Genomic DNA, 13,213 nt, shown 5'->3' on the forward strand with positions numbered 1-13,213 from the left:
GCAGCACTTTCACAGCAACAACAAAACACCAGAGGGGAAAATAACATTGTCTTACCCGCAGGGCAGCGTGCTCCAGACTGACTGGGCAGGCCGCGCAGCCGTATTTTATATCCTGTTGCTCCTCCCACCGGAAGTTTGCAATCATATTTTTTGGAAAAAAACGGATTTTCTCACAATTTAAACAGTTTCAACTTAAAAAACCCTCAACAGTTTCTACAGCATAATTCAATACATTTTGCCTTTCATTCTAAGTCGACAACAAAGTCATACTTGGGGAGAAAATGCATGAAACAAATAAAGGAGTATCTTTTTTTCAAACACGGAAGCAAGCATTTCGCGCCTTTCCGCCTATTTACAATGAGGAAACGCCTTACCTCGGGTTTCCCAGATTCACCTGCGGACCGGACATGGCGGGGGGAAAATGCAGCGCACCTCCAGGTAGGAATGTTGAGATAAACTTGTGTTAAAGTACGAAAATAGAGCGTCGAGTTGTGCGACTTTGTTCTTGCCTTCTAAAACGGAGACGAAGGGATAACGTCGAATTTTACCGGATATTTAGAAAGCAGGGAAAAGTTTGGCGCCTACTGTGCGTAGATGTGGACGTTTCCCTCGCAGCCCGCTGAACGCCACACACCTGTGCAACAAAGATAGTTTGAGTTTAATAAATAAAATAGTAATTGTGAAGCCGCTTTCTTCCTTCTCTTAACTACTCTAAGAATATATTCAGAGTCAGTTAAAGGTAAGTTCTTAATAATACCACATCAGTTTGGAGCTTGATATCCCGTTATATTCTCCAAATAAGTCACACTACTTTTATCTTAAAGCTGTAGCTGATATGATGATAATGATAGATTCCCCCAGTCCGAATTATCAACAGTCTGTTTGATTCTTCTGTTGAGAGGCGTTTTTAGCACTGTGGAAGCCCCAGGCAAAGACAAACATGAGGGAGGCCTTTTCTCATTGTGCTAAAAGTAGTTATAGCAATAGAGCATAATATCAAGTAGCATTTTTCTCAGGTAACAATGCCAAAGAACTACAAGACATACTCAAATCTAAAATGAACCACTGACCCAATAACATGTTCTCTTCATATCTCAAAATTGCATCTTAATTCAAACTCTATACATTACTAATATTTTAACCTCTAAAATCCCTACATGTGCATATGAGGGCGTTTTATCTTGGCTTTCCTACAACATAGTAATAATTTCTGTTAGAATTTTAAAAATAATGATAATTATCCAGAATGCCTATTAAAGTTGAAGTTGATTTACTTGAACAGTTGGGATAATTTACTGTAAAATTTTGATAAATGTTTTAGGAATTTGCTTCAAAATCGCAAAGGATTTAAGTGTAATTTTTGGGGTGTAGCTTATTTTTGTATATATTGGAGAGCATCATTGGAGGTTTCAGTGGATTTTTTTGGGGGTATTGTTAAAGGAATTTGGAAAATTTGTATGTTCATTGGGAATTTGTTTGGAAATTTTCAGGCATCTTCAAGCAAATTTGGGAAATGTGTTGTTTTTGTAATTTTATTAGAATTTTTGGGAGGAATATGCTTTGAAGTTTTTTGACATTGTCACAAACATTTGGGAAATTTATCTGTAAGGTTTTGGGAATTTGATTTGGAGGTCTGTGTGTGTGTGTGTGTTGGGGGGGGTCCTTTTGAATTTTCAAGAACTTTCATGGAATTGTTTTAGATGGTTCAGGGAATTCCTGATATTGTGGATTGTATGTTTAAATTTGTGGGAATTTGCTGTGAATTTTTAGGGGGAATTTGTTTGAAATTTTTCAGGAAGTTCCATGGATTTTGGGAGGAAGATTATATTGTAATGTTAAGGCTGTATGATAAAATTTTGTTGAAAACCTTTCTGGTAATATTTGAAGAAATTATGGGGTAATTTTTCATGAAATACCTTAAAAATGTTTTTGAATTTTCCAAGGAATTTAAGTAAGGTTTTGGAGATGGATATTTGTGGAATTTTGAACCGAAGACCAAGGCTATTTAACTTTATTCGTTTAATTTTTTTCTTGTTATTCTTTTCATTTAAGGTCATCATTCTAGGAAATACTTCACTTGTCGAGTCTATAAAACAACGGACCGGGCGGTGCTGCGGAAGAGAAAATCAGGCAGAACCGTGGAAGACTGAAGGACAGGCAGGTAGGCAATCTGGTGACGTCACTCTAGGAGGGATTCCCCCATGACGAGGGGCAAACCCAAACAAAACCGTCAGATTTCACTTGTAACTGATGGCTTATGAGGAATTTGACAACTTGAAGCAAAAAGAATGCGTTTTCTGAACCAAAATGAACAAAATCTACAATTACAAATTGGTCTGCATATTTACAAATTAGTGCATGACATCATGAGCCCACATATTGGCCCCGCCCAAATTAAACCCAGCCAGGAAAGAGGTGAAAAACTTTCTAACGGTCTCAATCCAAAATTCAGACACATCTAGATTTCAGTGTTTTCACATGTTTACAGCAACCATAATCCAATATATCAAGTGTGTTAAGACACAAACTTTGGATTTCACTTTAAGTCGAAATTGTTCAGTGGAACAGTACAAAATTCTCTCATTGAACATTGCAACTACAAATAAATTATACAGTTTTTTGAAAGGCTGATAAGAATTATGCAGATTAAAGTGTCAGAACATTAACTCAGTTGCATGAATCAACTGATGAACTGATTTACATTTCTTCATTTCAAACTTACATTTGAACACTTGAAAGTGATTAACCTTTAAAACCTTTTACACATCATTATGTAGCATGATGCTCTCTTTTTATCATAACATGATAGCTTTTGTCGACTGGAAGCCCTGGAGGGCACTTGTCACATTTGCATACTGAAGGGCAATCTAGGGCACTTCACAACTATTTTGTCCTCTTGAAGGGCAACCTTTAATCCTTTTAATTTTTTGTCCACTGGAGGGCATCCTAAAGGGCCACCTACCTCTATTTTTCCATTGGAAGGAAAACCTGGATGGAACTTCATAACTTATTGCCCAATGTGAGGGCACTTCATTAACTTTAATATGCTGTAGGCATCCAAGAGAGCACTAACACTCATGAGTCCACCAGTGCTTCAAACCTACAGTCTGATGAAACTTCCTATGACTTTGGTGTCTGGATCAGCTCTGGCTGTCTTTGCAGAAATGGTATCATCTTGTTTTGCTTTTCTGAACACCAAACCGCACAATAAATGTCAATCAACAACAGAAATAACAGGAACACAGAAACATCAGATATTGACTCTGTGAGAAAACAAGACAAGATAGAGACATTCAGTATCAGAAACACTGGGGAGTTTCATCAGACATCTCTGCTTGGCATGAAAACACACTTTAAAGGATGTTTTTTTTAGATACTTGATTTTCTGATTTCTACAATTGAGGAGACTTTTGCAGACAAGTGGGGATTAAAAAGCTTTTGGACAAAAACATCAGAAACCATTTAAACATGTTTGAAACTGTGCTGACTATTTGATTGTTAACATTCAAGTATTCCCCATAAAACCACCAAAATATTGCTTTAGTCAGTGTAAATGCTAATATACAACTTCCCTAACTTAGGTATATATGATGATTTTTTAGTCGCACTTTAAACAGCACAAGAGCAAATAAAACAAAATTAATCAAAGTTTCTAAGCATCAGCATTACATTTCCTTCTACTGGCCATGTTCTTTCATCCACAAAGTTGTCACGGACCATCCCAGTTTTATGGGGTGTTTGTGAAATTTGCAAGATATTAAATATTCTTCCAGATTTTCTGATGTGACACAAAAACCAAGATTCTTGGTGGGGTTTTTTTTATATTCTTCTGATGGTCCAGTTTCTTGACTTGGAGGGTTCATCCAAATTTAGCTCATAATATTAAATCAACATGGACGCTTATCTTATTGCTCAAGACTGATCTAGGACAGTCTATGTCAGGGTTGTCCAAACTATGGTCCGGGGCCCAAATGTGGCCCGAGGCCCATTTTTAATTGGCCCACAGCAAACTCTAAAACATACAGTAAATGATATAGGACCCACATTAGAACATGAAGCTCATGCTTGACTGTATATTTTATCAGTATTTTCTTATTGGCAGACAAGAATATATTCGTCACCTTTGGGGCACAAAACTACACTCATCTATAAATAGGAAAGCACAAAAGAATTATAATTTGAGATGAAAGTATGAATTACCTACAGTGCTACTTCTGTAAACAAACATTTTAACACAGCAGTTCACTGACATCCATCTTTCATGACTGAAAATCATTACCTAAATTGGACTGGACTGACTAACTTTTATGTCATAATGGAGAGGTATATGAAAGTGGCCCCACCATCCTTCCGATTTCCTGTATGTGGCACTCAGCAAAAAAAGTTTGGACAGCCCTTGTCTACGTGGACAGGAACAAGCAGTTAAATCTAAATACTTATTTTACCAATAAATTATCCCCAAACAGGGAAATTTGATGTCAGAATTTCAAACATTGTCTTATTTTGTTGTGAAAATATTGTAGTGCTGAACGAAATCAATGAAATATGGCTACATAACGGGAGATGATGCCCTTTACAATGTAATCATAGTTTCAGAACCACCAGAAATCCATGCATGCAAACAGATTCATAAATAACAAAACAGATCCATAAATGTGCAGAGATTTGCAAATGTTCACACAGGTCAAAAAATGTTTAACTTCAAAGCTACACAGATGAAAAATTAGATTTTCACATAACACAGATGCTCACACAGTTTCATAAAGGCATGTTTTGATTGCATTCAGGGGTGAACACAGATGCAAAAATGCATGAAAAAGATCCACAAATGTAACCTTGCAAAGCAGATGGATACGCCCGTTTCTGTGTTTCTCACTGGCGAATCCATCTCGTGAAGCTCCCGTCTGAACCATTTTGGCCCGGTTAGAAAGTGACAGGACCAATCAGCGACGCAGTACTTTCGGGCACGCAACAAGAAGCCAGTGTGGTTATGGCGGAAGGCATGCGCGTGGATGCTGCTAAAGCGCCAGTTTTATCAGAACTTGATGACATTTCTTCTTTAAAAGAAGAGCAAAGAACAGCATTAAGTTGTTTTCTTTTCAAAAACGACAAAAGTTGTGTACTGACATGTCTACAGGTGCATCTCAAAATATTAGAATATCATGAAAAAGTTCAATTTTTTTGTCACTCTTTTCTGAAAGTGAAACCCATATATTATATAGACTTGTTGTACATAGAGTGAAATATTTCAAGCCTTTATTTCTTGAAATGTTGATTATTATGGCTTACTGATAAGAAAACCCAAAATTTAGTGTCTGAAAAAATTAGAATATTACATAAGATCAATAAAAAAAGGATATTTTAAACAAAGTTCAGGCTTCGGAAAAGTATGTTCATTTCTATGCCTTCAATACTCGGTTGGGCCTTCTTTTGCATGAAGTACTGCATCACTGTGGCATGGCATGGAGGCGATCAGCCTGTGGCACTGCTCAGGAGTAATGGAAGCTCAGGTTGCTTTGATATCGGCCTTCTGGTCATCTGTACTGTTGGGTCTGGTGTCTCTCATCTTCTCATCCTCTTCTTGACAATACTCCATAGATTCTCTGTGGGGTTCAGGTCAGGCCAGTTTGCTGTCCAATCAAGCACAGTAACACCATGGTCATTGAAGCAGCTTTTGGTACCTTTGGCACTGTGGGCAGGTGCTGAGTCCTGCTGGAAACTGAAATCAGCATCTCCATAAAGCTTGTCAGCAGAAGGAAGCATGAAGTGCTCTAAAATGTCCTGGTAGATGGCTGCGTTGACTGTGGACTTCAGAAAACACAGTGGACCAACGCCAACAGATGCCATGGCAGCCTAAATCATCAGAGACTGTGGAAACTTCACACTGGACTTCAAGCAACGTGGATTCTGTGCCTCTCCACTCTTCAAGGTCCCAGAGTCTGGAGGAAGTGCGTCCTCCAGGACGTCCTAACTTGTAGGACATACAAGTTTAATCCTCAATGGCAAAACAAACTTTCTTTGGCTCCTTTATGAGGATAACTTAATGTACTGTAAATACTGCAGAGGACAAAAGCAGTCGGGGATCTCAACATTTGTTGCGGGCAATCTGCACCTGAAAAGAGACGCAGTCCTGAAGCACAGTAAGTCACAGAGGCACTTACTGTGCAGAGATGTGTTCACCGGCAGAGAAAATTCAGGTACCATGCAAGCAGCTGTGAGAAAACAAGTGCTGCTCTCCGAGGAGGAGAAGAGGAGACAGCTGAAGCTCAAATTTGATATAGCATATCATATTGCAAAAGAAGAGATTCTTTATGTTAAGTTTGGGGCACTCATCATCCTTGACAAGAAAAATAGACAAGACATAAACCCAACATATGATAATGACAAATGATGTGCTAAAATCATTGGACAAATATCAGACATATTAGAAGAAAATCTTGTCGCAAAAGTGAGAAAAGCACACCATCTGACTGTCGGGATTGATGGGGACACTGACGTTTCAAACACCGACGTCAAAACATTTCCATGACTTTTCAATGACCCTTGATATAATTTCCATGACCATTCTAAGCACATGAACAGAAGTTCACTTAAGTTAATTATTATTATTATTATGAGGAAAAAATTATTTAGGAAAAAAAACGATACATGCTTTAACACAAATACAAAGACTTCCACAATGTGCACACAGATCAACAAATGTGCACATATTCATAAAAATGTGCAAAACAAAGCACAAAACCATTATATAATGGAAAGTGCTAGCTCTTAAGGCTATAAGTGTCTCAACCATAACCCCTAAATTCCACGAGATACATGTTCAGTCCATCTCTGCTCAGAGCAAATTTAGCTGGGCAGGAAATTTCACAGAAACCAAATAAAAATATGTGGTGACACCAGACAAATGCCAGATCTATTTCACTTCACTACATGGACAAAACATCATATGGGGTGTAGCCATGCTGGAGTCAACAGGTTAGAGGAACAAGAGGAAGCACATTTATTTATAAATAGGTTATTACCCATAAGTCAGGCAGGCAGTCCAGCGGCGTTGCTGGGTAAAAGCTGAAACAAGTAAAAGTCACTGCCTCAAGCACGGCAAATGTGCAACGCAATCTACAAATGTGCACAATGCTTTCCTTAGCTTTGGTAAAAGTTTCCTAAACTATCTGAAACATTGCTTTTAACCAAAATGTCTGGTGAACCATCTAAAAAAAGGATGTTATTTCTTTGTTCATGTATGTTTTATGCCTTAATGTGGAAAAAAAATGAAGGCTACAAAGCATTAGCATGTCTTTTACTTCTCAGAATTAAACTAAGCCATAGTTTTTAAAGCTGCTTCTGGAGGACAGTCATGGGAACACTCTAGGACAGGAACTGCTTCCAAATATTGTGAAACCTCGTAACACAGCTGATGTTCCCCAAGGTTCGTTTCTGAGGCACTCTTACTGAAGTAGATTGTGTGATAGAGGGTTAGCACTGACATCACTTGTTGTAATGACTTTTTCTGCAACAGGCTCCGGACGTTCCCCCTTTAATTTCTATGAGTTAAAAACTCACATAAGACCTGCTTCGTAAGAGTTTAAAATCAGCGTTTTTACCTCAGCTGACCTATACGCAGCCCATGAATAAGTGAAATGTGAGGCTTTTGGGAGAACGCTGAACATGTCATGTTGGAATTTGACTCATCTGTGAGACATCCCAATCTCCCACCACTGTTTGGGGGATGGAAAAATAAAAGAGAATGAAGATTTTCTGGCACTGAATCCTTTGCATATTCTAGAGCACAAAGTTTTGCAACCTCTGGCTAATGTGCATGGTGAGTTAACTGTGTTTTAGTCCGATCAGACATGTTTAATAAAAAAGTCTTCTTGAGAAATGATGAATTCATACAGAATCAGAGCCTATAGAGCTTCTGAGGATATTCAGGAAACAAATGCAGATGTAAACTGTCAATTTGTGAACTCCTACACACATCCTGTGAGTGTGAATCACCGGACAGAGAGCCTCCAACTCACCTCATTATAAACCTATCAGCTGAACTCGATCTGAAGTCATGTAGGGGAAACCTGCCTGTGCACAAATGTATGGAAGATCTTCTCTGTAGTGCTGGACCATCATCGGGTCAGATCCACCCTGCTGAAAGTTGACATCAGAAAAGCAGAAGCAGATGAAGTTCCTGGACGAAGACTGAAGCTGGCAGAGGTGAACTGCATAAATGACATCCCCCTGCTTCTCTCAACCCCATCAAAACAAAATGCTGGGAGAATTATTCTCTCCCACATGAAAAGAGGCTTTTCTACAGATTTTAATCAACATCATTTTGCATACCAGATAGATCAATTGAGCCTTTAACCTGATATGACTGATAGATTGTTTCACATCCATTGGAATGTGTCTGATATTCACCTGCTTGTAGTCTGTTGATAGCAAAACCTTTCAAATAAATCTCAGAGGATGGCTGGACCTCTTTCTGTCCCAATCAGAGCAATAAAACATATGATAAGGTGGGTGCACTGCTCAAGAGAATGAACTAGACACAGTGGGTGCTACCGTTAACTCTTAGTAGAGCCAGATGAATCAAACTCATGTCTAAAGCTGATCTGGAGAAGAGCAAAAACATCTTTCAGTGCGGTTCTTTGATCTTCTTTTATTAAAAAAATGTTCAGTTACAATAGAACTGCCACTGTAGTTACATCCTAGCTCACACCAGTTTCCATTGTTAACCAGTGTAGTGTATAACTAACCTCCACCCATAGCTAATGCTTAACTTTCCTCAAATGCCTCTGATTGGTCTGTAGTGGCACAAAGATTTTTAGAACGAAGCTTCTGCAAGATCAATCTACCTATGATGGACATGGAATATAGCCAGTCCACAGGCTTTGCAAGGTTAGACAGCCCTTACACTGTTCAAAATGACACATCTAAGATGATGCTTGTTGATTTTAGCTGCGCAACTTGAGCAGCTCACTTGTGTGCATGAATACAGGACTTTTTGAGCAACATTAAAAAACAGCATGGGTTACGTTCTCAGTTGCTTCCTATATTCTGGAGGATATTATGACTGAGGAGGGGTATCAGGAAGGCCAAAGGCAGGTGAAAACAGTGGCTCTAATTGTCTTCTGAGCAGTTCAAGGAAGGTAAAATTGGCACACCTTGTATGTCTCGCTAAACAATTTTTAGAACCAGACTTTGGTAGTAAGGGGGAAATCAGACCCAAAACTGGCACAATTACCTAGCAGGTCCTACCCTGCTTTAGGCTCTAAATATTTTACTGTTTGTTTTGGCTTGCTATTTGGCCTCCAATTAAACTAACCAGAGTCCCACGTTCTTCAAAGAATATAAAATACTGGAAGGTATCTGAATAGTGATCTATCAGGTGTTCTTTCAAATTAATACCAGAACCACCTTTTCTTTCTTCTTCTTCTTCTTCTTCTTTTTTTTTATTTTTTTTTATTAGTATTTATACTCTGCTTCAGGACAAGATCCAACTTGTTGACATTAACAAAGCAGAAAAAGCATTGAGGAAATTTGTCAGGAACTTTCAGAATCAGTATGGCAGTAAAAATATGACCTTTAATGTGCACTTGATGACACACATCTCTGAGAACAGCTTGCCCTTTCAGTGCTGCCTTGTGGCCTGCCCTTCTTGTGGAGGATGACAAGACTGTCAAGTCAGCAATCTTTCAAATAATTGTGTTTGTGTGCACTGAACCAGAGTGGGAGAATCAAGGCTTAGGAAACCTTTGCAAATTGGACTTTAACACAATATTAGAACATTTTGAGATAGTAGATTGTATGAGTTTTTTGCCTAAACGTTCTCAAAATTAGATTAAAAGTGAATTGGACAGTCTGATTTTTCAGCCATGAATGAAAGATGAACATATAGATATTCTACAGTGAAGATGCTCAGGGTACAAGCCATGGGGAGTTAACAGCACAGTAAGTTGAAGATGGATAGACAACACTTAAAAAGCATCCTGCTTAGTCTGTCAGCATGTCCCAGGCCTGATATGAAGGTAAATGAACTCTTTCAGTATACTTTTCAAAGTAAAAGTTTGATCTTTTCAAGGCCCACTTGGAGCCATTAATATTGATAACAATAGTAATAATAATCATCATCATTATAAAATGATAATGATGCTATTAGCACCATCATCATTATTATCATTTTAGCATTATTATTTTATTACTATTGTTATCGTTTTACCATGAGGACAGGAAGAAACTGTCAACAGGCAGGTGGGGGATTTCAAAATTAAAGCATAGCTTTTGTGCACACCCACCACTTCTAAGTCTTGCTAATCTGACTGACCTGAAACAAATGCGACAAAACTGTAAGATATTTTCTAAAGGTTCTGCCCTTTCCAACCACTGACTAAGGGTTAATGCCCAGATGGATGTGAAATATATGCAATGGATATATAAAACAGTCTTTCTGACATGTCAGGTTGTTTGTCGTTACTGGAGGTCTTTACCTGGTCTTTATGTTTTTGTGTGAACACCAGTCATGGGAGCTTTGTTTCATTTCAGCAGTGTTTTCTCAGTCTCACCTTGAGGGTTGTAGCTGTTACTTTTTTTTTCTCAGTGGTATTGGGATCAAAAGCTCATTGTTTTAGTCTTTTTACCTCTTGCTTTGATTTACCCCCTCTCCCATTCATTATGTGATTCTAGTGGTTATCCCTCTTGATTAACAAACCTGGGTCTCCAATTGTGTCCCACTCTCCACTTACTGACAGAGGAAGTCTGACTCACTTCAGGGCATCTCAGACAAGACAACAAACAGAAAAACAACAGCAGGTGGCTCACTGCTCTTTTATCATCCTGTTTAATAGATCTTAAGCCTAATGGATGTAGATAACAGTAACAGTGTGAAGTAAAGTGGACCCAGACAGACCTTATAATTTGTGTTTTTCATGCGTTTATATGTATTTAGCACATTCACGAACCTACAGTGTAAGAGGATGAAGAAATAAAGACACAGAATCTCTTAGAGCTGTATCAGTATGCACAAATCTACAGAAACATTTAAACTGTAAATGATGCTTTCTTCGATAAAAATTACATTGTGTTTTACAGGTTAGATTAAAATGTTCTTGGTAAAGTTTGTATTTTGATGCAAAACCTTCAGTGCATACACACCATGGATTTACAGGACTACTGTATGTGATAACTCACTTAGATGTTGTCTAAACCAACGGTTCTCAGCTGGTGGGGCAGGACCCAAAAGTGGGTCACGAATGGGTTTCAGGAGAAAAAAAAAACTGCAAAATTTCTCTGATACTGAAGTCGTAGGCAAAAATCTATCCACATAATATATTTTGCAGGAAAACTAGTAAATTTTAATTGTTATCTTGAGATTTTATGTATTTATCCTGTTATCTTGGATTGAAATATTTTCAAGAAAGTTAGTTTTCATGTGATAATTTGTAAATGTTTTGTTACCTTTCAAAAGAACAAAAATGTGTTGTAATGGTAAAACATAGTGGAAATGAAAGTGTTAGTCAGTCTCTTTGTGTAGCCTTTTGTTGTGTTCCTTCCAAGGTCCAAATTTCTGCTTTTTCTCATTGAATTAATTTCATAAAAATCAGAAATTTGGGTCCCTACTTTGCATTACAGTAGGCGGTGGGTCCTATGGCTGGATCAGTTGAGAACCACTGGTCTAAACCATGGAGATATTATTGTAAAAAAAAACAAAACAAAAGCTGCAAATATGTTGAATAATTTGTTTAGAAGTACATGTTGATCAATCGCTGACTGAAAAGTCTGGTGTTGCCCCGAGCTGAAAGTCATTCCTGATGTGGACCTCTTTGGCAGCTCTCTGGGTCATTTGACTCTTCCTTTCTCCTGTAAGTCATCACTTATGTGTGTTTTTTTTTTTTAATTCTTGGAGCAAAACACTTTGACTTCAACTTAAAAGTCAAACTCTCTTGATTTATTACCAGAGCTCAGAACACATCTGTTCATCTTTATTATCAACATATTTTTTGGTGGACATGATTTTGGAAACAATTGTGGAAACCTTTAACTTCCTGTGAAGTCGTGTTTTTTTTTTTTTTCAACTGCATTTTTTTGAAACTTGAATTCACATTCACCAACTACAGTAAGCTGGTCTCATTTGTCTCTGGCTCTTATACCTTTACCCCATTTAAAAATAGACAAATAAAAATCAATCAACCCTTTAAGGCTTTTTAAGCCTTTTCAGTATTTTAACTACAGAATATCCCTTTTTTCTCAACTTCTTTGTTTTCTTAACTCAAAAACAAAAAATTATCACACGACAGACACATCTGTGTCATGCCTGCCATGGAGGGGAGAGAAGGAAGTCTGAGAAAGTTCAACTTTCTCACTACTATGTGGTGCCAGTGTGTCTCTGACATGCATTGCAGGAGCTGGAGTAAGGATCTCACACAGAGTTTACCCACAATAAGCTTCTCTAAGAATGAAGAAAGAAGGATCCAAACCTGCTCTGAGATGGATCCCAGAAAAACTGTGCCAAAACATACAGCCTCCTGTACTTTACTCTGGGCATGGAAAAATGACAAAAACGACGGTTTTAGCATTTCAGTCAGCAGTGTTTATTATCACATCATCAATGATATTTCAGTGCTACACAACATAAAATTACTTACAGTATATAAAAATAAGCACAGAAATTGCTAAAATAGTATGATATGGGTTCTATTCTAATTTGTGTTTGCATTGAAATGTCAGTTCACTCTTATGTGCTATTTTTTACTTTAAAACTTTCAACCTGTTTTTGTTACACAGCACAAACAGCTTCCTACAAGTGACACCAAACAGCGATACATTAAAACTGCAGATAGAGGGCATGCATTGAAAAGAAAAAATAAAGAAATATTTGTAACATAAGTAAATTTAAAAAAAAGTATACAACTTCAGTTAACATGTGGTTGCTGACAAAGTTTTTTGGTGGATTTAGATAAAGCTTACTCTTTAAATCCAAACAATGAAGGACAAAACTGTGGTGGCCTGTAGCACTCACATTAGATAAATAATCAAATAAAGGCAAGAATAATCTACAATTTGAAAGAGTATGCTGCATCAAGTACTGCAAATATAAAAAACAGAGCCAAGTGAAATAAGAAAACAATGTTTTGTTGGATAGAATGAGGCACGCGTTCCCTCAGGGCCCTAGGTAATACACAAACACAAAAATCCACTGTAGGACACCCTAGTTGTAAAGACACTT

Source organism: Cheilinus undulatus, linkage group 19 (assembly GCF_018320785.1).
Source record: "Cheilinus undulatus linkage group 19, ASM1832078v1, whole genome shotgun sequence".
NCBI classification, from domain to species: Eukaryota; Metazoa; Chordata; class Actinopteri; order Labriformes; family Labridae; genus Cheilinus; species Cheilinus undulatus.